The sequence below is a fragment of the Anser brachyrhynchus genome (genome assembly GCF_964034855.1).
Source record: "Anser brachyrhynchus genome assembly, chromosome: 4".
Classification (NCBI taxonomy): Eukaryota; Metazoa; Chordata; class Aves; order Anseriformes; family Anatidae; genus Anser; species Anser brachyrhynchus.
In genome coordinates, this window is record NC_137698.1 from 74,221,455 (window position 1) to 74,246,508 (window position 25,054).

General features: G+C 37.1%; 1 long non-coding RNA gene across 1 annotated transcript; it reads left to right on the plus strand.

The window, feature by feature from the left end:
* Positions 1–2,946: 2,946 nt before the first annotated feature.
* Positions 2,947–13,792, plus strand: LOC308194410. Its single transcript, XR_013950514.1, has 3 exons — positions 2,947–4,882; positions 6,841–6,890; positions 11,473–13,792. It is a non-coding gene; the product is annotated as an uncharacterized lncRNA (long non-coding RNA).
* The last annotated feature ends 11,262 nt before the right edge of the window (positions 13,793–25,054 follow it).

Consider the following 25,054-nt stretch of genomic DNA (forward strand, 5'->3'; position numbering starts at 1 on the left):
AAAAAAAAAAAGGATAGCCTGAAAAAAATAAGAAACACCAAGTCTTTGTGCTAGAGAAATCACATATGCTTCCCAAGAATCAGCAGCAAATGGATAAAATTGACATGATACATGACAGTTTTCATTAGGAGTTGACAGGACCATCTATTTGGGCAGCTCTGTCCTAGGGATATCACAGATTTCTCAATGCTAGGCTACCTGTCTGTCAGGGCAGCATGAATTTACTTATTTCCATTCCAAAACCAATTCCCATTGGTTTTCCATTCTCCTGATTTCTGGCCATATGAGGAGACAGCTGACCTGCATGACTGGAAGTCCTAAGCAGTACACATGCAAAAGCTTCCTCAAAACAATGGCCTCTGTGTTTCTTGTTTCCTAAATAGCTTTTCAGACAGATTGAAAACCTTCCTGGTTCTCAACAGCAGTTAATCAAAATCTGACATAGATCTAAGCAATTTTTTTATGAAACACAGACATGTTTTAACTGAAAATTCTCAACTAATTTTATTCCCTGAATATGTTAAATTCAGGGTATGATTCTGAGGAAGGTATACAGATATACCTCACAGGGTATGTTGAATAAACATACCCAAGTTTCCACTGATTTCCCAGCTTTTCCATGCTCCCTCCTATTTTTCCTAGGCAATGCTATGAGCCTTGAAAAAATGTTCACCCTTTGCCATGAGGCTGTCTGCAATGTGGGTGCTTGACAATTGAAGTTAAATACATATGTATTTTCATATTCATTATATATAAAAGATATGTAACAGGGAGAGTCAGACTTTCAAGCTTAAGCAGGAAGCAATCAGAGTATGATCCAAAATCTGATAGCACAAGTCACCACTATAATACAGACAGAGAACAAAGTACCACAGTAGAAGAAGAAGAAGAAGAAAAAAATGCAGGCAGAAAATAAATAAATAAATAAATAAATAAATAAATAAATAAATAAATAAATAAATAAGACCAGAAACATGAAGAATGTCTTGCATATAACCAGTGAAAAATACTGAAGAAAAGCATACATAGCAACTTATTCACTATCTGGTTCCTGAGTCTAGTATGCATTCTTTATTTTAGACTTTAATACATATATTTTAAAAGAACTAAGAATGAATAAAGCTTCCACCTTCTTAGCCTAGTGGTTAGAGAACTCATCTGGGAAAAGCAATTTCAAGTTTCATTCCTCGACCTCTTGCAAATTTTATACTGGACTAAAAAAAGGAATGAACCTTGGAGCAGACAACATAGCATCCATCTCTTGCCTGAGCTCCTTGATAACCTGGCTGTAGGAGGAAGGTCATACCAGTCCTACGTCTACACCCACTGGATGGTAGAGGGTGATTAGAAATAGAATAGAAAAAACATGGAAAGTACTTATGAACAGAAAAGAAGAGAGTGTTAAGCTTCTCCTTGCTTTCTTTCTGATACTACAAGTGTTCCTTTCCTTCCAACACAGTGACCCAAGATTAACAAAAGTTGGAATAACCAAGGACACATTTTCTTTGAGACAAAGATGAATATTCATGTCATGATAGACACATAATTTTGAAAGCAATCTTCAGTCTATCCATCCATTCCAGTTCAAGGCATAGTGAATACTATATTTAGTCTCCAGCTTCCCAGATATAGCATACAGCAGAGGGAGAAGAAATATGGGCTGTGTGGAAATTGTAAAGGGATGTATTACATAGTAATTCATGAATCTATTGTAGCTAATGCTGTTATCATGAATCTACTGCTATTTACGCTGCTATGATACACACAGAAGCACTCTGTTCAGTTTTACGTATGTAAATTAAACATATAAAACTGTACATTTATCCTTATTAGGCTGTGAAATGTTATGACTCAAATGTGACAAATAAGTTATTCATAGGTAACAGTGGCTATCCATTTTGTACAATTCCCTGCAGACCACAAATACCTTTATAGCCTGATGAATTTCCTGACTCCGTAGCAGAATGAGCCAAATAGGTTTTAAATATTTCAAAGCATTTCTGAATAAGATAGTAGAGAATCCATTCCAGATCCTATTATATTCCCCAGAGGGAAAAAAAAAATAATAATAAAAAAAAAAGACTTTTCCATTTTGTTTCTCTGTGGGTTCAGTTTCTTTGCCTTTTGGCTAATTGAAGAAAGCATTGATTGGCTTTAAGAGATAAAGAGTCATTTGGGTTAAAAGCCACCCTGATGACTGCCACAGTCCATCTTCCTGCAATGATATGGAGTTGAGACTGCCTTGTGTAGATAAGTTTTGGTATATTTTGTCAGAATTCTTGGATTTGAAAATGCAAGGCTGGGTTCCCTTATTTGCCGCTGAATTTTCTCATGACATAAAGAGGCCCCTAAATACTTTGCATCTCCTACTAATATCCGGAATGCATATCTCACAGTTCAATTTAATGTATAAAAAATAAAAGGTACTGACACATTATCATAGGCAAGCCCTTGAAATGTCCCAGGGATTAAGGACTTATCCTAGGCAATGGAACAAGTTCAGGGAAAGGAAAGAAATGTGGAACTGATGTCAGAGATCTGTCCCTCACAGTTCAGGTTGCTAAAAAGAGTTGATAAGCATCAGAGACAATGTGATTCTCAAAGTATTATGAAACTAATCATTATCTGTTCCCTGGAAGTTCAGCTTTTCCTATTTGTTCTAGGATTGGGAACACTACACAATGGAGGAATTGTTAATGAAGAGTTACTAAATAAGCAGAGAAATTAGATACTCCTCGGTAGTCATCTCAATCTTTTAAAAATATTTGTTTATGGCCAGTGTCCCTCAGAGAATATTAAGCTCGAATGATGTTTCATTCAGTCTAGGATGGGCATTCTCTAAATCTCATGGTATGTAAGAAGAAGCCATTTTTTCCTCCAAGACATAAGTTTGAACAGGGTAATTGGGAACCATTACAAACTTTTCTCCTATACAGAATACTTCACTCTATTTGAGACATTAAATTGTGCTTCAGTGCTTTTAGTAATACAGTGTTAGATAGCATATGCTGAAACACGTTATTATGTTGAAATGTCATATTAAGCTAACTTTTGAACAAGATATAGAAGCCAACTCGATAGGACTCACAACAGAACTGCCAAATGTTTTGACAATGTTAAAACAGAATGTTTTAACTTTTTTTTTTTTTTCCCCGTCAGAGATATCTCATTGACTGGCTGCTGTGAAACATTCAGATTTTGATGAATCTTCATTATACGGTAGTACTGTGCTATATATTTGGTTAATGACCTCTAGTGAAGATAAAACCGGCTCTAAGTGAACATGAGCTTGCTGGCTAAAACATCTACAAGATTTTACCATCAGTTAAGGAAATCTGATGAAACATTGTGATAGATGTTAGAGGCTGCCAGATCTACCTACTAGTCCAGTAGAAGTGAAGCTGCTGCAGCTCTGTGTCCCCATGCCCAGCCCACAGGACAGCTGCACATGGATTTCCCATAGGCACACACAAGCCTGCCCAAAATATGTGTCCAGTTCTGGGCTCCCTGATACAAAAAAGACAGGGAACTGCTGGAAAGAGTCCAGCGGAGGGCCACAAAGATGATATAGGGCCTGAAGCATCTTCCCTATGAGGAAAGGCTGCGAGACCTGGGTCTGTTCAGCCTTGAGAGGAGAAGACTGAGAGGGGATCTTATCAATGTGTATAAATACCTGAGGTGTGGGAGACAGAGGGATTTGACCAACCTCTTCTCAGTGGCTTGTGGGGATAGGACAAGGGGCAATGGCCACAAGATAGAGCACAGGAACTTCCGCACCAGCATGCGAAAGAACTTCTTCCCGGTGAGGGTAACGGAGCACTGGGACAGGCTGCCCAGGGAGGTTGTGGAGTTTCCCTCTCTGGAGATATTCAAGGCCCGTATGGACGCCTACCTGGGCAGCCTGCTCTAGGGAACCTGCTTTGGCAGGGGGGTTGGACCCGATTATCTTTCGAGGTCCCTTCCAACCCCTTCGATTCTGTGATTCTGTGAAATATACATATATACTGCTGACCACACAGAGTAGTACAGACAGAAAACACAGTGTTCATGCGAACGTGAATGGAACCAATGGCTTGATGTTGTCCCTTCTCAATGGCTGACCAGGATGGAAATCCATTGGTGGAACATACATGTGTGTATATACACATAGGTATAGATATACGTATATAAATCCGCACACAGTGTGGGTCCCTCTAGTAACTGCCTCAGACACCCAGCCTAGCCTGTAGCTGACTCCTGTGTCCCAGCTTTCCCTGATTCTGGCATCCTGTAACCCACAACCCCACTTCAGTTACAGGTACTCAGACTTACACACATGCAGACACATACATACACGGGTCTTTGGGAGCTGGTCCAGATCTATGGTCTTTGCAGTAGCCAGCTCTTGAATTTCTGGTCTCCCCAGTAGCTGGCTCCCAGACCCCTTAGCCTACAGGACAGCTTCTCCAGATGTGTTTACTAAAGAATTACACACGTATAAACACATAGGATTGAAGTTACATAGGGAAACATATGCACGCCAGTTGTCTCCTGTTGGTGGACTCTTAGATCTGTGGTCAACTGTGACCAAGGTCCTTTCTCCAGCTGCTGCCATTTAGACTTCCTCATACATACATACATATATATATATATACACACACACAAGTCCCTCTGCTAGGACAATAGTTTGAAATGGATATTAATAATATGTCATAATTGGGTGCAAGGCTTCATTAGGCAGGTGTAGTCACCAGCAATAGTTCTATATCCAGCTGGCTCCTTTTATCCAATTTTCACGTTTACACCTTTCCAATCCAATCCACCTTGTTTCCTCTGTTTTCCCCACCTCCAAGCCTTCTCCTTACACAGCCGTGGGAAAAGCCAAGTTGTTCCTTTTGCCTCAGTAAGGAAACCAGGAAACCTTATAGCTGTTGTTGCTCCTTGTCAAAACCTCATGTCTATGGTGAATTATCCCTTAGTCATATACTTTAGCAGCAGATATCAAAAGGAAACAAAAAACCACCTAGAAGTAGTGGGAAAAGTCTGGGAAATGCTGATCTACTGATGTACATCTAATTATAGTGAATAATAATCCTGGAGGTTTTAGTTGTCCCCAAGGCATAATCAGGGAAAAGCACTTTGCAAACTTTTATCTACTGTCAAAATTCCTTATGCTATTTATGTTAACACACAGGCTTTTTCTTAAAAATTAAAAATGAAACAGCAAATAAAATGAAATAAATATAGGTACAAAATATGTAATGGTTAATAGTTTATTTGAAATTCTTTTTCATTTAGTGTCACAGTTAACTGATGTCTTATGAGCCACCCACCAGCTGATTTTTATGTAATCACTAAGCTTATCTCACATTGTTTGGAATTCAGCTAAATTGTCATATACTTAATAAATTCATTGGTCCTGAGCTACCATCTCCAACCTTTTGAAATGCCAGGCCTGCTTGTTTTTGCCATCTCTTTCCATTATCCAATTAACGACCACTTTTCATTCAGTAAATTGATTCTAATCCACTTACTTCTGACTATTCCTTGCATTTTGTGGAACAGAGGGTCAGATCTTAATCTTGTGTAAATAGGAAAAATTCAAGCAAAACTGAGGAATACCATGATGTCAATGGTTTTAGACTTCTTTCTACCTAGTGAGGACAAGGCCATGATATGTCAGCTTTATTATTATTATTATTATTATTATTATTATTTATTATTATTATTATTATTATTATTATTATTATTTTCCCCCCATGGAGAATAACAATGATCTAGTAATAAATCAAAATATATTACCATCTTTCTTCTATATTCTGTATTGCTCTTAACATTGTTTCCTGGAAATTGAGTCAACCACCTCATGAATCCTGAATATTCTGCTTGGCTTTTCTATCAAATTCTACTCCTGGCTGCATTGATTTACATCATAAATAATTATCCTGATTATTAAATGTGATCTACATTGTGCTACTAGGAGAAATTTTTAGTAATTTTTTTTTTTTGGGGGGGGGGGCAGGAACAATAAATACCAGAAGATTAAAATTACAAAATTGTGTCTGATAGCTGTTTGAAAACCCTTGTTGTTTAAATTAAGGAAGAAGACATCATGAAAGGAAAACAAGCAAATTGAAACTGTAAAATTAAACAATTTCAGTCCTGGTGAAAGACTTAGATAAAAATATGTCTAATTTAATATGCACATTCAGGAGAAATGCATAATATAAACAACACAAATGGCTATTTCTGAAATCATAAAAAACACAGCCAGGTGAGGGATGTCCTTGTAGCAAGTGCATTTAAAATATGAATTTTCTATAATGATTTATTTGTAGCTTTACTCTCTCACATCTGATCTGTCTTCCTTCTCTTTTTTTTTTTTTTTTTTTTCTTGATATACTTTCAGCTTTTTTATTCTTTGGATATTTCAAGACATATCTGACCTTTAGAATAATTCATTTATTTTGAAGGTTGTTCTGTATTTGTCATAATATATCTGAAGCATTTAACATTTAAAATAAATTTTACTTTTGATGCCTAGCAGGAAGGGAAAAAAAAAAAAAAAAGCAAGCTGTGGTTATGTTTTTGTGTTTGACAATTATTTTTTATTTCTAAACATGCCAAGTCTAGATTCTGTAGAATGAATGGCATTCTGCAGTTGTACTGTTCTCAGCAATGTCTCTGAATGGCCTGTTGAAATTTTTTAAACCTTCTTACAAAAGTGCCTGTATTCATTCTGTTGTGTATGTTTACCTCGTGTATCAGAATTTATATGGGACTCATCCTTTTCTGCACCGTATGTGTTTTACTCCTAATTCTCCAATGCTTTTTTTTTTTTTTTTTTTTTGAGCTGCGCAGGACTCTGAAACATTGGATAATATATGGTATCTGCTGAAAAGACCTACAATGTAAGTATAAGTATGTACATTCAGCTTGAGCTCAGGTGTATGGGGGAATGCAACAGAGCAATGAAATGTGAGTTGATATATAATTCATAATATTAGCATATTTTAAGCATAATCATTGCAAAAATATGAAATCATTATTCTCTAAGACACCACTAACGAAAGAATGAGTTCCAGAGGTGAGCTAGTGCCCTTGACATAATGTAATCTCCAACAGTTTCAATACCAGCCCTGAAAGCTTTACATCTCACCACATCACTACAATATTCCTTGGTTTTGAGGTTTTCTTTTCCAGGTAATCGATCCTAGAACTTTTTCCACTCATAAATATGCCAGAAGACACTAGCAGAAAATAAATCTTCCACTCCAAGGTCTCTCAGTCAGGAACCCTCATGGATTCACTCTGGATTTATACAGTAGGAATTACTCTGATGTTCTTGCACTTACTAACCGGGCTTCAAATGAGAAATTATGCTTCTTTATGGAATTTCCTGAGTACAATAAGCAGGGAGACTCCATTTTAGCTCTCTCAGTATCACATTGTATTTTCACTGTTGTTTCTGACCCTGTTGACTGGCTTCACTGCTCAGTTGACAGTGGTGCTGGGTAAGAATCAGTTTTGGTAAGAGATACCCAATAGGGTTATTCAGACCCAATGTATAATGGCTAAGAAGGCAGTACCAATGATAACAAAACCAAGTGTTTTTTTCCACCACACATCTTATTGCATCTTTTTTTGATTTGATAAAAGCACACACATGTGATGTGGGATAAGCTCACGTCACTTAGACTGTCCCTAAGGACTACAAGGAGAGAGAGAGAGAACTGGGGCAGGAGGTACCTTTGAGACTGTTGCTCTTGCAGTGGATTTCTAGGATTAGGAATGTATCCATAAATCAGAATATTCAGGTCAGGTTTTGACCTGAATTAGTTGGAAGGTATAGATTTTATTGAGCATATCTGGGAAAGCAATGGCAATATAAACTGAGAAAATCTATTAAGAAACTCCCTATTTAGTGCATTTCTGGACTAAATATATTACCTCACATACTATCAGATCACTCAGGGGATTATGTCTTCCCATTCTAGACTAATTCAATGCTTGTTACACACTAGTACCAGAGATGAAGTCTTGAGAGACATGGGATTAGACAGCTGAAATCCATAGAAGCCTATGATTTTCGTAGGTTTGCTTACTGAGGTGACAACTTAATGTGCCAGTTTGTACTGGAATGGGGTATGAAAAGAAGTGAGATCAGTGATTAAAAGCAGGAAAAAAGAGCAAGAAAAAATGATATTTTTGACACCATAATGTTGTTAGAAATCTGTGTGCTATCAGAGGATGAAAAATTATTTAGTAAAAATAGGCTTTTTTTTTTTTTGACAAGATTGCCATAGCTTTGTAATAGAAGGAATAGTATTTTGAACTGGAAGACGAAGTAGCTAAGTCAACATTGTAGAGTGAAACATTTCAAAAATTATGCAATTAGCAATTTAAGAGATTTCATACTTCATGTCAATGTCAAAATATATATACTTGGACTGCATTGAGTGGCCATCCATCATAATTTGAGATGTATTTTCTTGAGGGTCTCATTAATAGCATCTTCAGTTGAATGTTTCAGCCTGTCTAGATGCAGTGACTTGTTATGTTTTTGAAAATCATACTTTTGCCTTTTCAAGTTGTATGTGGGTATAGAAAAGTAGACCCGTTTCCTCAGGCATGCTTTTCTACTTCTACAAAGCTAAAAAGATCTTAGTAACATAATTTAATATTCTATCATGTTTAGTATAACATATATTCCAAATTTTAAACTATAAACCTAAAAAGTGCATTCGGAAAATAAAATAGGATAACATGAAAAGCAAAATAATACTTGAAACAGAAAGAGCAAGCATGTCCTTAATGTTAAACATTCTCTTAATTTCACCATTATATTGCGCTTTATATGGCAAGGTTTTGATAGCCGGGGGGCTGTAGGGTCAACTTCTGTGAGAGGTGCCCAGAAGCTGCCCCATGTCAGATCAGAGCCAGCTCCAGCCAGCTCCAAAAGGGACCCAACAACAGCCAAGGCTTGATCCAATGAGCACCTCTGTGAGCATATTTAAGAAAGGTGAAGAACAACTGCAGAGCAGAAGATAGGAGAGAGGTGAGAAAATGTGAGAGAAGCAGCCCTGCAGCCCCCAGGGTCAGTGCAGCAGGAGGGCAGGAGGGGCTCCAGGCACGCAGCAGCAGTTCCCCTGCGGCCTGTGGAGAGGCCCCTGGTGGAGCAGGCTGTCCCCCTGCAGCCCACGGGTCCCACACGGAGCAGATCTCCACGCTGCAGCCCGTGGAGGAGCCCCCGGTGGAGCAGGTGGATGTGGCCTGGAGGAGGCTGCGGCCCATGGAGAGCCCCCGCAGGAGCAGGCCCCGGGCCGGAGCTGCAGCCCGTGGAGAGGAGCCCACGCAGGAGCAGGGGGTCTGGGGGGAGCTGCCGCCCGTGGGGGACCCGTGCTGGAGCAGTTTGCTCCTGGGGGATGGACCCCGTGGTACGGAGCCGTGTGGGAGCAGTTCTTGAAGAGCTGCTGCCTGTGGGCAGCCCCCAGAGGCTCGGTTCGGGAAGGACGGCATCCCGTGGGAGGGACCCCGCGTGGAGCAGGGGCAGGGAGAGACCGTGAAGGAGCAGCAGAGACAAAGCGTCAGGGACTGACCGCTGCCCTCCTCCCCACCTTCTCCTGCACCGCTCAGGGGGAGGAGGGAGAAGAGATTGGATAGGGGGAAGGTGTTTTTAATTTGCTTTTAGTTTCGCACTGCTCTAATCTGCTAGTGATAGCCAATAAATTATATTAATCTCTCTATTTTGAGTCCGCTTTGCCCATGATGATAATTGTTGAGTTATCTTGCCCTTATCTCAACCCATAAACTTTTTTTTTATCCTATTTTCTCCCCTAGTTCTTTTGAGAAGGGAGAGTAAGGGAGCAGCATGGTGAAGCTTAGCTGTCTATCAGGATGAAACCACAACAACCATCAGTAAAACACAAATATTGAACAAGACTTTTCAGAAGTAATATTAAACAAACATCATGTGCAGTGGTCTACTTTAATCAAGCTCTGTAAAACTGCCACTAACAGTAACTCCCTCTAAAAGGAGACATAAGCAAAGCACTGGTTGATTCTAGAGAATAAAGTGAATTATGAGGCCTTTTTACCAACTACCATAATCAAAATTAGAAGATACACGAAAGCATCTGAGTTAGATTAGCTCAGCTTGTAAACCAACATTAGTATCACTGGGTCTTTCCTGAGGATGTTTACTAAAGGTCACTGTGTCCTGGACCTTCAAGCCAAAGGCTAAATGTGGGTTAAGAAAGCAACAAATTAAACAGCCAACGTTAGGGAACACTTATTAATTCTTACAGTAATAAACATTTGGGACAGCTTACTTCATGCATTATTTTTTTCTTTAAAAATACATGAGTGTTAACCCAAAAAATAAGATTTACTCCAGTGAGAACTACATACTGTTCTTGATGATTGCTAAGTTCTCCTCGGCCTGTATTCTGATTTAATTGTTTTGTTATTTGGGTTTCTAAAACACATTTTCAGTGAACTAAAGACCCATTAAATCAAAGAAAACAAATCTCAGAGTTCTTTTTCCCAGCACCTAGTGACTGAGAAAACAAAATTAATGTCTAATCATGAAACATGTTTTGGTCAGTATCCACAGAAAGATGCATCCTCTGAAGAGCAGTACTATGCCAAAAGACTAAATTATCTACTCCTAAATGCCCATCTATCCCCTTCCAGAAACATTCTCTTTTTATATTTCAAGACTGTATATATATGTGAGTCAAAAGCACTAGTAAAAATATACACAGAATTTGAAATAGCAAATTAAAATTAAATGGACATTACATGAAAAAACATTATTTTAAGTGTTGTTGTATTAATCAGCAATTAATAATATTTTTATAATTGGATATGTAATAATCCAGAAGAAAAAAAAAACAGTTAAATATTATGAATAATAAACATTTTCAGGCATTAGTAATAAGATGTTCTAAGCTGCACTGATTTTTATAGTTCTCATTTTCATAAAGGAATTATTCTGCAGCTTCCATTTTGGCCAGGCAAAAGAATTATGTATGGAATTTTTACTACAAACTCAAAATTAAATCATATATTAAATCAGAAATTAAAATATCTCCACTTTATAAGACTGGTTTGTTTAACATAGCCTTTCCTTATTGATTCCTTTGGGTTCTCTTCTGGCTGTATTTGGTGGGATTCCTTCTGGTTGGATCTCAAGGTGCCTTTAAATCTGCCCAGTGCAGTCTTTTACCTCTGTGTATTCAGTCAGGGATGAATCTGATCTAGGCATTTACTACTCCAGTCTTATCAAAAATTTCAGTAGCATGTGGGGAAAGCCCTGCCTGATCAGCTACTATAGCCGCTTCACCGCCGTGGTGAGAAAAGCAATCAAGAGGAGAGGCAGAGAATATTCTCTCAAATGTTATGCTACTAACATCATTTTCATCAGAAGAAAGGAGCACCTATTAAGACCCAGAAGCTCAGACAACTCTGTTTCCTCTTGTTGTCTTACAGGAACTGCAGTCTGTTCTCTGTCCCTTCAGTGCGCCTCTGCACTGACTTGGGAAGATATAAAGTGGGTAGAGTGTTTTCCAGTTCCCAAAACACCGTGAATAATGTGTGTGGAAGACGTATGGATGAGCACAAGCTCCCAGGATCCCAAATTGGTCAGTCCAGGAGAAAAGATTCAATAAAAGATGTGGAGGAAGACCTAAAATTAAGGGAATTTGCACAAGTGAAATATGCTTGTTTTGTTTGTTTGTTTGTTTTGTATTTTGTTTTTTGTTGCATCAAGTAATGATTTTCCTGCAGTTGAATTGGCTAAAACTGACATCAGAAGCTAAGGCCAGGAGAGGAAAGTAAGCAGCTCTCTATTCCTTGAGAAATTCATCACACAACAGAGTAAGATGTCCTGGTGTGGGAACCCTCACGAGACACATGTATCTGATTACTTTAAGGGAGCAAAAAGAATTCAGACTTGAGTCCATCTGGAAGCAAACCTTCATTACTGTACAGAAACAATAAAAAATAATATTCCAGTAATTTGCAGATAGTTTGAGATTGATTTGATCTTCCCCTCCGCCCCCCCGAAAAAAAGGTTTCTAAATAAGCATATGCACATTTATGTGTTGAGCTCGTGTTTGAACTCTGATAACAATTTAGTTGAGGATGCTTTCCCCTTTTGTTGGCTACAGATTTACTGAGTAGGAAAAGAGAAATCTGCTCCTATCTGGCCTGAATTGGCTTTTGTGTAGAGGCCATCATTGTGTTAGCAAAGTCAGGATGCTGGCTGGCAAGGAAAACTTATTGGAATAAAAATAAATAAATAAATAACCCCTTACCTAAACAAGTAACAGAAAAGCAAACTCCATCTTCCATATGGATAACCAGACTATTGTTTTGTTCCAGCTCATCATAATCCAACATGATATAAATTAAGTAATTTATAACATAATTTAAAGTGCTATTCCATTTATGCTGTGCTGTCTCCCAGAATATATTTCAGCAAGTGCTCCTTATTGGATTAAATCTTGCCTCCCAACCAAAAACAGATGAAGCAGTTCATGTAAGGTGAATGGCATCTGCATGTAAACAAAACACAAGAGGCTCAGCAACCCTCTCTGTAATTCCTCTGGCATCAGTGTGTCTTTAATTCATAATCATACCTAGACTCATAATATTTTTCTATTTTTTTTAATTATCAAAAGTATTAGTGCTCTAGTTACTCTCAAAATAATAATTATTACCCCCTCAAAATAATAATTATCACCCCCTCCCAAATATTTTCGCACCAGAGCCTTCTGCTGATAGGCTCCAATCAGTTATGAATTCTGCTAGTGATGATCATGTTTGTGAGCAGAAACTTAGAACATCATTATAGCAGACAGCTAGGACATTTACACTTTAAAGCAAGTTATATATTATAACAAAAGCAGCATAAATTGAAATTGATTTCATTAGAGGAATTTAACACCAGAACAATAATGCCACAGATTTTTCTTTAGGGACACTATTGCATTACAGTGTTGTTTCACTAAATTAAAAATGTTATCAAGTTGGCAGTAAATTCTGGAATGTGTTACCGTGCTAACTATAAAGTCTGTTTAATGGCTGAGAGCTCATATATAACAATGGAAACATATAGCACAAATTAAAATAAAATAAAATAAAAATTAATTCCAGGAAACTTTGAGGGCAAATATTTAAAAAAAAAAAAAAAACACAAAGGAAAGAATAGAAAGAGATAAATATATTTACTGAGTAGTTTAATGATTCAGTAGCACTGTTGCTGCTGCAGTTAGCTTTTACTGTTACTGGAATTGTTTATTGATTGGAATATTGAAATGACTAGAGCATTCACATACTGAACTAGAAATATTTGTAATTCTACAAAAAGAGATGTTTCACGTAAATGAGTGGGGAACTTTTAAGACCATTCTGGAACTCATAATGTCCTTAGTACTGGTGTGGAGAGAAAATAGTCTTTGATGTGTTAGATTTTATTTGAAAGTGAAAATCTATTTGACAGGTTCCTATTCTCCTTCACTGGTTGAGCAGTACATGGAAATGAGATGCCTGTCAACAACTGTCCCAAGGATATACCTTGAGGACCAGGAACATACAGTGGAGTGTTTCCTCCACTCCAAGCTTCATCCTTATAAAGTGAACTATATGTGCTAAGACATACACACACACAAAACAAAACAAAATAAAACAACAACAACAAAACATGATATTATATGTGTGGTGGAATTTATCCTGTTCGAAATGACCATATTCCTCTTCATTGACAAGCTTCAGAAACACCCATAATTTCCAAGTACCCATATGAAGATCAATAAATTCTGCTCTTGTTGTCTGTTTTGTATTAAATAGTTGAACTCACTTAAAAATGAGAAACCATGAATCTTAATTCACGCAACCTGCACTGCAAATATTAAGATCGATTCACTTACCTAAGCAAAAGATGTCTAAAGTGAATTAAGATGTGTTCAGATGGTCAGCCTGGCATCCACTTGCCATTTGACAAGCCTAGAGACTTCCTGTAAGCCTTCAGTCTGTAAGACTTCTGTCTGAGACACATCCCAGAAAACCCAGGACATCTGAGATGCTGATAGACTCCTATTTCTAGGTACCTGAATTGCTTCTATTACACAAGCATCATGAGACAGCTTTTCATTTTATCACAGTATTCTCCTTTTCTATTTAATATCATGTATTCATAAGGTTACCTGGAACTTTCTATTATAAAATTATGCTTTCAAATATTTACAAAACTATTCAACTTTAGCCACTGAAGCTGAAATTTTCTATCTCAGGCTTTGTATGGAAAGCATCTGCAAACATGGCATGATAATATTGGAGACCAGAATCACTGGATCACAGAAAGAGAGACATCATTTTTTCTACACTTTATAACTATCCCTTGAAAAACTCTGTCAATGGCATAATTTTGAATGTGACATTGTGCCTCTTGACAAATTCACGACAATTTGACCAAGTTACAGATCTTTGGGGAAAAATAAGAAATAAAATAAAAAATCACATATCTTTAATAAAGACTTCCAGTGCCTAACAGAGACTGTGTCTACCCTGAGCATGCTTCAGTTCTTCTTGGCTTCAAAGTTACCCTCCCAAGAAGATATTAGAAGCTTTCACCTGATTTAATATAGGTCCTACAGTTTAGATGAAGTAGATTTTTGTTTGCATTCCCAGTTAGTGTACTGGAAAAGGGAGGATGAGGATGAAATTTGATTTGACTTTTAAGATGTATGGGTGTAGGGAAAATTAGCTGATGAGAGGGGATAAAGCTGCCAGCAATCTGATGAAGCAAAGCAGAAAGTGGTTAAAATTACATAGTGAAGCCCAGAAGTTTTGGTGGTGAGACTTGAGGGTCAGCATGTGAGAAGACTTCAATTTCCTTTTTTAGAAGCAGTTGCTCCATGAACCATAGAACGGATGAAGCTTGATTTTCCTTTTATTTCTACATCCACAGAGCCCCTAGCTCAATTTCATCTCCTTATCAAACTCTCCACATTCCCGGGACCTCTACATTTGTCCTCAGCTCTTCCCTGATCTGCCCTCTGCACTGCAGGGTTCCTTTGGCCAACTTGTAGAGAAAAAGCTGTGAAGGAAACCATATGTGTAAGGACCAGCTAAAATTATGAACTCACAAAGTAGCTAGCCAAGTATAATAGGTGCGACTTGTTATCTACTTGCTTTTTCCTCAACAGAGGAGTTAACTCAGTTTTCACATAACCTTTCTCAAAACAACCAGCAACTCACACACATATGTAACTAACTAACTAACTGAATAATAATAAAAAAGATTTATTGGAATTTGGGGAATAGATTTAAAGTTTACATGTGGACAGAGTGTCAGCATTTTTCCCTTGGAAAACCTAACTTGAAATGATGGCATGTTGTCAGACCGTAAATTAAAATAGAAGATAATAACTTAGGTACTATAATGTTAGGATATTTGGGGTTGTTATAACTTTGTTTAACTCCAATATCAAAATTGCTCAAAATCCTTAAATTCTGGGTACTCAGCTATCTAACTTGACTTTTCTTTGTCCATACATCTTATGAAAAAGATGGCCAGAGTGGGTGGAGGAAGCAAAAATGAGCAATAATTTTCTTATACAGGAGATTAATTCCCTCAGTACAGAACAGAATAAAGCATATTTTATTATTGTTATATTTAGAAATAAAAATAGGAGACTCTTTCAAAGCTTTTGCTAATACCAAGGCAGCTGATCCTACTGTTTGCTACCATGAAGCACTCTGAATGCTAAGCATACACTTAACTTTAAGCACATGAATAGTCCCAGGGGAGCCTTTGTTGTTGTTTGCATGTTTGTTTTCCTGTGGATTAAAGTCACAATTATGAACATTTTACAGCCCTGAGCTCTGAATTAGTGTATCTACTGGGGGTGTGTAGGGGATAAACAAATACTTCAGTCAGGAGAATTAGAATAAATCTCTAGCACATAATTTAGTTCATGTTTCCTTTCTCAGTGCTGATATGACTAATAAAAAGAGCAATATAAAGAGAAAAAAAGTAGCCCAGAACACCCGGCAGCAACCTCTAGAGGACATTGCATGAAACAGAAGGAAAACTGTTCCTGGACAGCCACTATTACATCTAAGTGTTCCTACGTTGCTTTTATAGCCTTATTTCTGATTACTCAGTAGATTAGGTAAAGAAACCAAGCTCTTTTTGTAACCTATGTGAGAACAAAGGTTCACAAACACATAGGAACTGTTTTGAGGCATTCATTTTCTTCTTCCCTTAAATTTATAGATGCGAGCAATATGCAAAATTTAGAGCAATATCAAATAAACAGCAAACAGTTTTTTTTTTTATTTTCTCCATGTGAACATATAGAAATGAAAATGAAAAGGGGAAATTGCCGTGGGAAATAGTCTCTTTTCTAACCATGAATCACTATGTTAAGCTTGTCTTTGTGCCATGAAATAAATCCCTTAAAGAGTTGAACTGGGATGCTAATGACAATAGTATGAGATTTATGACCAGGTATTGACAGGAAGCACTAAAAATATCCAAAGCTGCAGATGATTTATAAGGCACCATTCCCTAGCAACTGCAAATGCAATTTATATAGACTTGTAAGAATTATGGTTCATAGCAGTACTTTTAAACAGTGATTTTAATTGGTGGTATGATAAATGCATTCCTTTAATGAACAATCAGCACAAGATAGACAAACGCAATAGAAACAAGCTATGTATAACAGAAAATGCATAAAGGGGGAAAGTTCAATGACTGCCAGGGAAAAGCATGAAGCATAACGAACATCCCAGCTTGTTCCCTTTCCTACTTATGCCTAGGTATGAGTGATGACCACAGTGGCAGCAATCCTAGTGGATGTTGGATTACCTGAAGCCTCACGGAGCAAAGACAGGTACATCTGTCTTTGGACACCCGTGGTCACCTCCCCCTGGTTCCTATCTTAAGCAGACCCACATACTGCACTGTCTCCTGTGTGCTTGGACTTGGAATAAAGCTCTAGCTGAACCTCCTGCACATGCATAGGCTCAGCAAAGGTGTGTGTCACCTCACCTTCACCTTCAGAAAAGCTCAGTGGTTAAGATTAAGATGCACAACTGAAAATCAACAACACGAAAAAGAGACTGCCATTTCTGTGAATGACTTATCCCAGCCAAAAAGGTGATTTTTTTTAAAGGGGGATGAAAATCTTCCTGTAGTTGTCTCTTTCTTCGTGGATTATAGGGGAGCCTAGATTACTGGTTAGACCATGATTCTTATATTTGAGAAGACTACAGTCAGATAAGATCCTACTCTCTATGAAGGCCTCTTTATACATAAAACAAAACAAAACAAACAAGCAAACAAAAACCACCTGAAATACAATGATCTTTCCTGTTTTCAAATGTGTTATAAACTTAACTGCAATAAGGTCATGAAAGAACAAGCTACTTTATACAAACATATGGAATAAAATTCTTCTTTCTGTGCACAAGATCAAGTCTATTTCTGACAAAAGTTTGCTAGTGCAAGGAGACATATCAGGAAGAAATTTATGCTAACACACTCAAAAAAATAAAATTAAAATAAAAAACAAAAACCACAAAGTCTAGCAAAACTGACATCCTGCATGTTGATTTTGTATTTAGTTCTAATGTGCTTTAAAAAATAAATTTAACTTTAAAGCCAGTGTTAAAACTTTCAAATCAGCAAAATCGTTGAGGTACTTCTTTGTGGAAATAAAGCACATGTGCTTTGATAAACGAAAAGGAAGAGAATACAGAAAGTGTGCAGGGAAATATAGAAGAAAGAGATGTAGAACATGCAGAAAGCAACTTGTGATGACAGAAATGCAGTCTGTGAGGAATGACCATTTTGAGCTGTGCCACCTGCAAGTGCAAGATCCCTTTGGGTCATCTGGAAAGTCTTCAGCTCAGGTCTCTGAGAAAAGCTTGAATATTTTATCTCTAATTTATTTGGCTAGTCAGGCATCTTAATTGAATTTAGTAAGAAACTAGAATGTCAAAATTTAGGGCCATAAGCTTTGTGCAGTATTTTAAGGCTAAAGCTGTCTTTTTTGTTTGTTTGTTTGTTTTTCCCTCCTGTACTTGAGCAATTTGGGATATTGGATCCCATATACGAATAAGTAGAAGGAATAATGCCATAAAAAATGCAATAAAAAAATAAACACCCAACATCCTCGCCTGTTTTAAGAGAAGCTGCTGAGGAATAATACAAGTTGGAATAAGTTACAAAGCTTTTTACTTTCCATTATTCAAGGCCATAATTATTTTTTCCTTTCTTCCTCCTTGGGGTAGGCCTCTGTTCATCACCCTACATTTATTTGCAATCATTTTATCCTCTTCTCAGTATTCTGAGCTAAAACTCTTTGAATCCAATGAAAGTATTTCTCAAGCCCTTTAGGGTACTCACTTCATCTAAGATTAGCTCCCTCAAAGTTTGAAGTCTAGGTGAAGTTGTGGGGAGCTGGGGGTTGTCCTCTTCTCGCAGATAACTAGCAATAGGACAAGAGGGAACTGCCTCAAGTTGCACCAGGGGAGGTTTAGGTTGGAAAGCAGGAGAAATTTCTTTTCAGAAAGAGTATTCAGGCATTGGAACAGGTTGCCGGGGGAGGTGGTAGAGTCACCATCCCTGGGGGTGTTTAAAAAAAGGTTGGACATAGTGCCTAGGGACATGGCTTAGTGGGCGATATTGGTGGTAGGGTGATGGTTGGACCAGATGATCTTGGAGGTCTTTTCCAACCTTAATTATTCTATGTGACATCACCAATTTATTATCCATAGATAGTCACTGAATAGATATCTCAACAGGCAGATTTGTTCTACCCATTCTACCCTAGACAGGGCACCTACAAGAAACAGAACTGGTGACTTCTAGAGATATTTCTTTCTCCAATGAGCATACTGGGAACCTGGAGTGCAGTTTTTTTTTTTTAAAAAAATATTTATTATTATTATTATAATTATTATTTTTTTATTTTAGACATTAGTCTACTGAGTTCATAAACTAGTGAATATTTCAAAATTCAGAAATTTTGAATTCAAGAATTCTTCCAGTTTTAAATTTCTGCATAAAGGCAGATAAAAGTAATTAGTTTTGACTTTCCTGTGTCATTCTTGTTCCTCAAGATCTCAGTTGCTTGCATTGATAGCAGCTAAGCAAACAAATACACTCTGCTACTGATCTTATCTGAAAGCTGTTTTGTTTATACACACAGCTGTCCTCTGCATATGAATGGTCTCAGTGCTATTTCCAACTCTTTTGATCTGTGTTGTACTTGTTTCAGTTTGATTTACACAAGACAGAATCCCTTTGGTATAGGAACATTCTGGTTTATAATTGCTATAGAATTTGTGCAACAAACTACAATGGATATGTGGGAGATAACCTCCTGGTTTTCTTTTTCAATTTAACTTGAATTGGAAAGAAGCAAGGCTAATCACAAAGACAAGAGTTCAGATTTGCTCTTGGATTGGTATTACTTGTTCTTCCTAAGCTAGAAAATGAAGTTCAGAGCATAGAGATCTGGTCGTATGATATTATAGGCCTTATAGTTATTATCAGGTTCTTACCTTATAGGTCTACTTTTAATAGTTTGGAAGATCTTCAATTCATATTTGTTTCTAAAACTTTTTTCTCTTATCCTTCCCATTTTCTCAGCTCTGCTTCTTATAGGTTTGTCTAAGATATTTGATTTCCCCATGGATGTGTTCTGATACTTGTCATAGACAGAATACAGACCTCCTGTTTCTACTTTGCCACAGGCCTCTGTCAAAGGTATTAAATGGACTCAAAAACACTATGTCACTCTTTCTGTGATGTAGAAATGCAAATAATTTTGAAATTTGGGATACATGGTATTTATTTTTTAAAACAATTTAGGGGAAGGGGGTCTAGCATATATAGGAATTATAGTAAAATCCACCCTTCTATGTTCCAAATAAGTGCATTTAAAGGGAATTACAGCAGATAGAAAGTCTGTCAAATCCCTTGTCTCTATTCCCTTAACTGAAAAATATATGTCTCTGAAGAATACATATATTACAAACAAATACATCCTATCCTTGTTATGAGAATCAGTCTTTTGGAACATTTCGTCATTCCTTCCATCCTGCAGGACCTAATTTATCATCCAGTTCAACTAACAAGGAGATAAAACAACTTCTATTTACTGATCTTGTTAACGGGAACTAGAACCAATAGAGATACTACTATCTGCTGCTTTATTTAAGAAAACACAACTCATGAATAACATCAGGATGTAAAAGATGTAGGTCTGGTTCCCATATGACTTTGAAGACAGTCCCTCATGGGAAATTATTGGTTCAGACAGAGAATAAATGAGATGAAATTTAATAGTACACACACAAAAAATAAATTTGATAATGCCCCTACTATAAGATATCAACTTGGTTGGAAATAATAAATACAGATACTCTAGATACAAGGTGATCACAGGATGTCTATAAGTCTCCAATGTGACAAAATTTGAAGACCTATTAGGTGAGATACCTTCAACAGTAATAGGAAAACACTAATATTGTTTGTATTAGGCATTTGTAAAGTGTTGTTAAGAATACTGTATGCAGTTCTAGTTACCTACATTCAATAAGGTTAAATATAAATGGGAACAGGTAAATGGGTAACCTGGGTAATCACAGAACATAAAGACATCACTTTTAAAATAAAGGTTGCAAAGGAATATAGTTGTTGCTAGTAAAATTTGAAGTGAGTTATTAAAGCAGAACTGTAGCGTGTACTTGAAAACACTGTCTGTGAAAAGATTTAAAACAAGGAACAGGTGGGATTGTAAGAGGTTCTAAACCCAACACCCTTCCAGCCAAGATGGTGAGGTCTCATAAACAAAAACAAAGTCTGTGTAGTTTTAAATCTATGAATGGCTTTTGTCTGTGTCAACAAGCTTGAACCACTGATCCAATCTTCTGAATGCAAGTTACGGGGTAAAGTGTTCTACAAGAAAGTTAAGCATGTGAAGCAGGATAAACAAACAAACACACACACACACAAAAACAGAAGTTGTTCAGCTTGTGTTTTATGTTATTTCTGTTTCAAAGTCTAATAAAGGCAGAAACAGTGAATGGACTCATGCATTAACCACATGTGCATGTCTATATCCATGTCCTGTGATAGACTGGTAATATTTTCCCTTTACTTCCCTTAATTTTCCTGTTAGTTTTGGAAAGGATGTAGCCAATAGCTGTAATGGCTGAAAAGGAAATAATCGTGCCAGGAAATCTAATTTCACCTTTCAGAAATGCCAATACAGTGGTGCGATGTCTTATTTGAAAGCAGACGTTACACAGACTGGGAATGGGGAGCGAAAGGGATTCTGGTTTATTCAGACTTCTGTGAAAAACAATAATAATAAAATAGAGGTCCCCACATCAGTGATGTTTCATTTCTTGTTCAGCATCAAATGATTATAAAGCTGTGCTACAATGAGGTAAAAGCCATTTGTTAGGTGATATTGCATGTAGTTTTCTTTATAGGTTTGATTTACCTTATCCCCAAAGAAACTGATCCTTTTATAAAGACAGAGATCACAATTTGAGTTTACAAAGTTTATTATGAATGTCCACAGAGGTATAGCAATTGTGTATGGGAAACCTTTAGTCTATCTGAGCTCACAAAGGTGGCTGAACTATTTTCTCAAAGTATTTTTCTTTCCATGCCTAAATCAAGCACAAGGGACTGTGAATACTTACTTGCTGCATGTTGGTTATAGCAAGGCGTCTTTCATCTTAGGGACATCCCTAGAACATGACTACTTTTAGAGAGCTAAAAGTTTGGATAGTTATAACTTCACAGATGTATGGATCTCCAGCAAGCAGGTGATCAAGATTTTTTTTTCCCTTTACAAGAATTTTTTAGTAACAAATGTATTCTTCCACTACAATATATGGTGGAAAGCTTTCCTCTGATTTATCATGCATTATACAGTTGCCTTGTAGTGCAGCAGCTATACATGCTATGAATGCAAAGCCACGTGATTGATAGATTAGCTTTTTTTTTTCCCCATTATTGAAAGTGAGAGGTAAGTACTGGAAAGTACTTATATCCCAGAAGTAGTGAAATTTTATTTTTGTTCTAGTTTAGGACTTAATTTTTTCACATCTATGACTAGGCCACTGAGAAGGATAGCCATTAAGAAACTATTCTGTTAACCACAGGTCTCCATTAAGCATTTTCAATATCTACAGGGAACTGAAACAGATTTTCTTTAAGGCAAGAAAAGCCCTTCAGAGTACAATTAACCTCATCAAATTGAATTTTTATCTATTTACTTCTACAGAATCTGCCCTGTGTGTATTTACTGGCTTGTGTTTCTTTATGCTACATTGTTTTGCTTTAAAATAATATTGTTCACTTCAACTTTCTTACAAATTACAGCCCTTCAGGGGAATTAGTCAGGAGTCTTATGCAATAAACCTAAAAAGAAGTGGAGGGAATATCAGCCAGTGATTAATCACATACAGCTCCCAAACAGAGTTTTCTGTTCCCTTTACCCACATTTCATGTGCAGTCTCTTGACTTCCATGACAAAGCTGAGTTTATCTGTGGACAACTTTGTGGAGGTGAAGAGAAGATAAGCTAAGACTCTTTATTGAACTGCTGCTGGCAAAAGGAATACACTGAAGGATTGAATTGGCAGTTAACTCCAAGCTGTTTTCTGAAACAAAACAAAAACACCCATGCAAACAAATAAACGGCCATTAAATTCTCCACAGCAGAAAAAAAAAAAGTGAAATCACCACATTTGGAAAAGAAAATGTTCTTTCAAAACTGGTAAAAAGATGAGCATTTTCGGTTGCTGGAATAATCACATCAACTGCAAGGTTTGTGCCCACACACCCTCAGCAGATTTCAGAGCATCTCTAATGTTGATTTAGAGGTCCTTCAGGTGTGTTCTTGGGATTCAAAATGAACACAGCAGCATGTCAGGACTTAACTTAGCTGATTTTTGTTTTTGTTCCTGCGTGGAGCCAGGAGTTGGACTTGATCATTATGGGTCCCTTCCAAGATATTCTATAATTCTATAAGATACTCTTCTGACAACATGGCAGGCCAGAGGAAGAAAACAGACCCCAACACCACAGCTAAAGTAGATAAACGAACACTGATTTTGTAATTAACATCCACTGTGCTAACTAAGGGAGACTTGTTTTACCAAATTGGTAGGTCACCCGTGAGTAGAAGTCTGTTCTATCCACTTCTCAGTGTCTGGGAATTACTGGACAGGAGTGGGCACCCTCCTGTTCAACTTAATTGACAATGCTTAGCAGAGTTCACTTGAAAGCACATGTGAAGATGTCAGAATAACAACATGAGTATAACCACTGGACTGAAAGGAGACACAGGTGGTACAGATTGCCACCACAGAGGATATGTAAAGCCCTCAAGAGGCTGGGACCTCTTCCCCCTTTCTTAGTATAATATCAGTATAAGGACAATTCATAAATATAGTACTATTAATAGCAATGTAAACGTGGCGCTAAACACATACCCCTGTTTCTGCCTGGAGCAAGAATACTAAGCAGTGAGTACAATTCCTAGGCAATACACTATATTCCATCGCTATCTTGATTAAACAGCTGGGATTTGCTCTGAAGCTATCTGATGCTGTAAATATTTCAATGACCTTATGGAAGAAGTGAGACTACATGACTACTCAAACTACTATAATAACTAGTTATGATGCATTCACACTAGTTTCTTTATTATATTCTGCTACATACATGACATTATGTGCTTACATATGTTGGTTGTTGCCCAGACTGCAGAACTGAAGTCTTCTACAGCATGCCATTAACAATGCCTATCCACCTCTAACATACTAGGCTAAAAGAGGTTGCAAAATGTCTTTACCTCATGTCCACCTCAGCATCCTGTATTTGGCAGGACACTGTTGGCAAGTGTGATTGGGTCTGGTTCCCTCGTGCTCTGAAAAAGGTAATTGGGTTGCACTCAAGTGCATGTGGGAAGGATCCATACCTATACAGGAGGCAGGTCTAGGAATAACAATCTCAGGCTTTCTTTGCCACAGAAAGTAGACAGAATTTGGATTTTTCTATTACTTTAGAAAATCCCATTACAATACCATTCTTGTTCCTTTTCTGGTCTCCTAGTACTAGAACTGAACAAAACAATTAAAAATGTTCAGGACTCGCTATTACTCATTTATAAAATAGGAATGTTCAGTTCATTTCTAATGTCAGCATGTGCAGGGATTACTAGCTTGTTTTACAAGCATTATGTAGCACACAATTCCCTTGTTCCAGAAGTTAAGAACTCAGCTACAGACATTTTGCTTGGGACTGAAATTTGGCATGCACTGCTTCATTCATAAGCATAATTCTTTCAACAAATTGCCTTTTCATACTTCAACAAGTCTTTTTGAACGGGGATTTTTACTCTCTCTGCATTTCTACATCTCCTTTTTGTTAAAAAGCCTTTAAAAATATTAAAAAATAAATAAAACTTCATAGAAAGTAAAGCAAAGCCTCTACTTTACTCTTGCTTAGTGTGCTCAAGAGAAAAATGTTTCTCCATGTTTCTAATTGTTCTCAATCTCTACAATTTCTTCCTTCCATCTATGTTTGAAATAGAAAAATAATAATTAAAAAATACATTGAATTAATATACACTAATGCTTTAATTCCTGTGTATTTCAATATAAACATTAAAAGTTAATGAAACATTAACCTTTAATAAGAGTCAAACTGTGTATGCCACTGCATAGGTATGCCACATATTCCAGTATATGTTAAAAAAAATAATAATAACCTATGTTAGGGTAAGACAGACCATCCATTGGAAGAACCTGATTCCTAGCTTGGGCTCAGGCTTCTAACTTGTAAGCAATAATAATTGAGTAGATAATTCCAACTCCGGATTTAAATTTTTTACAATATTTTTTCCCATCATTTTGCTTCCCAAGGGTATTTACACAACAAAATAGACAAATTACCCTTTTAGCCTGTGATTGCCACTTGACCTGCAAAAGGTGTTATTTTCATTTTACACAAGACCAGCTGATAAAAT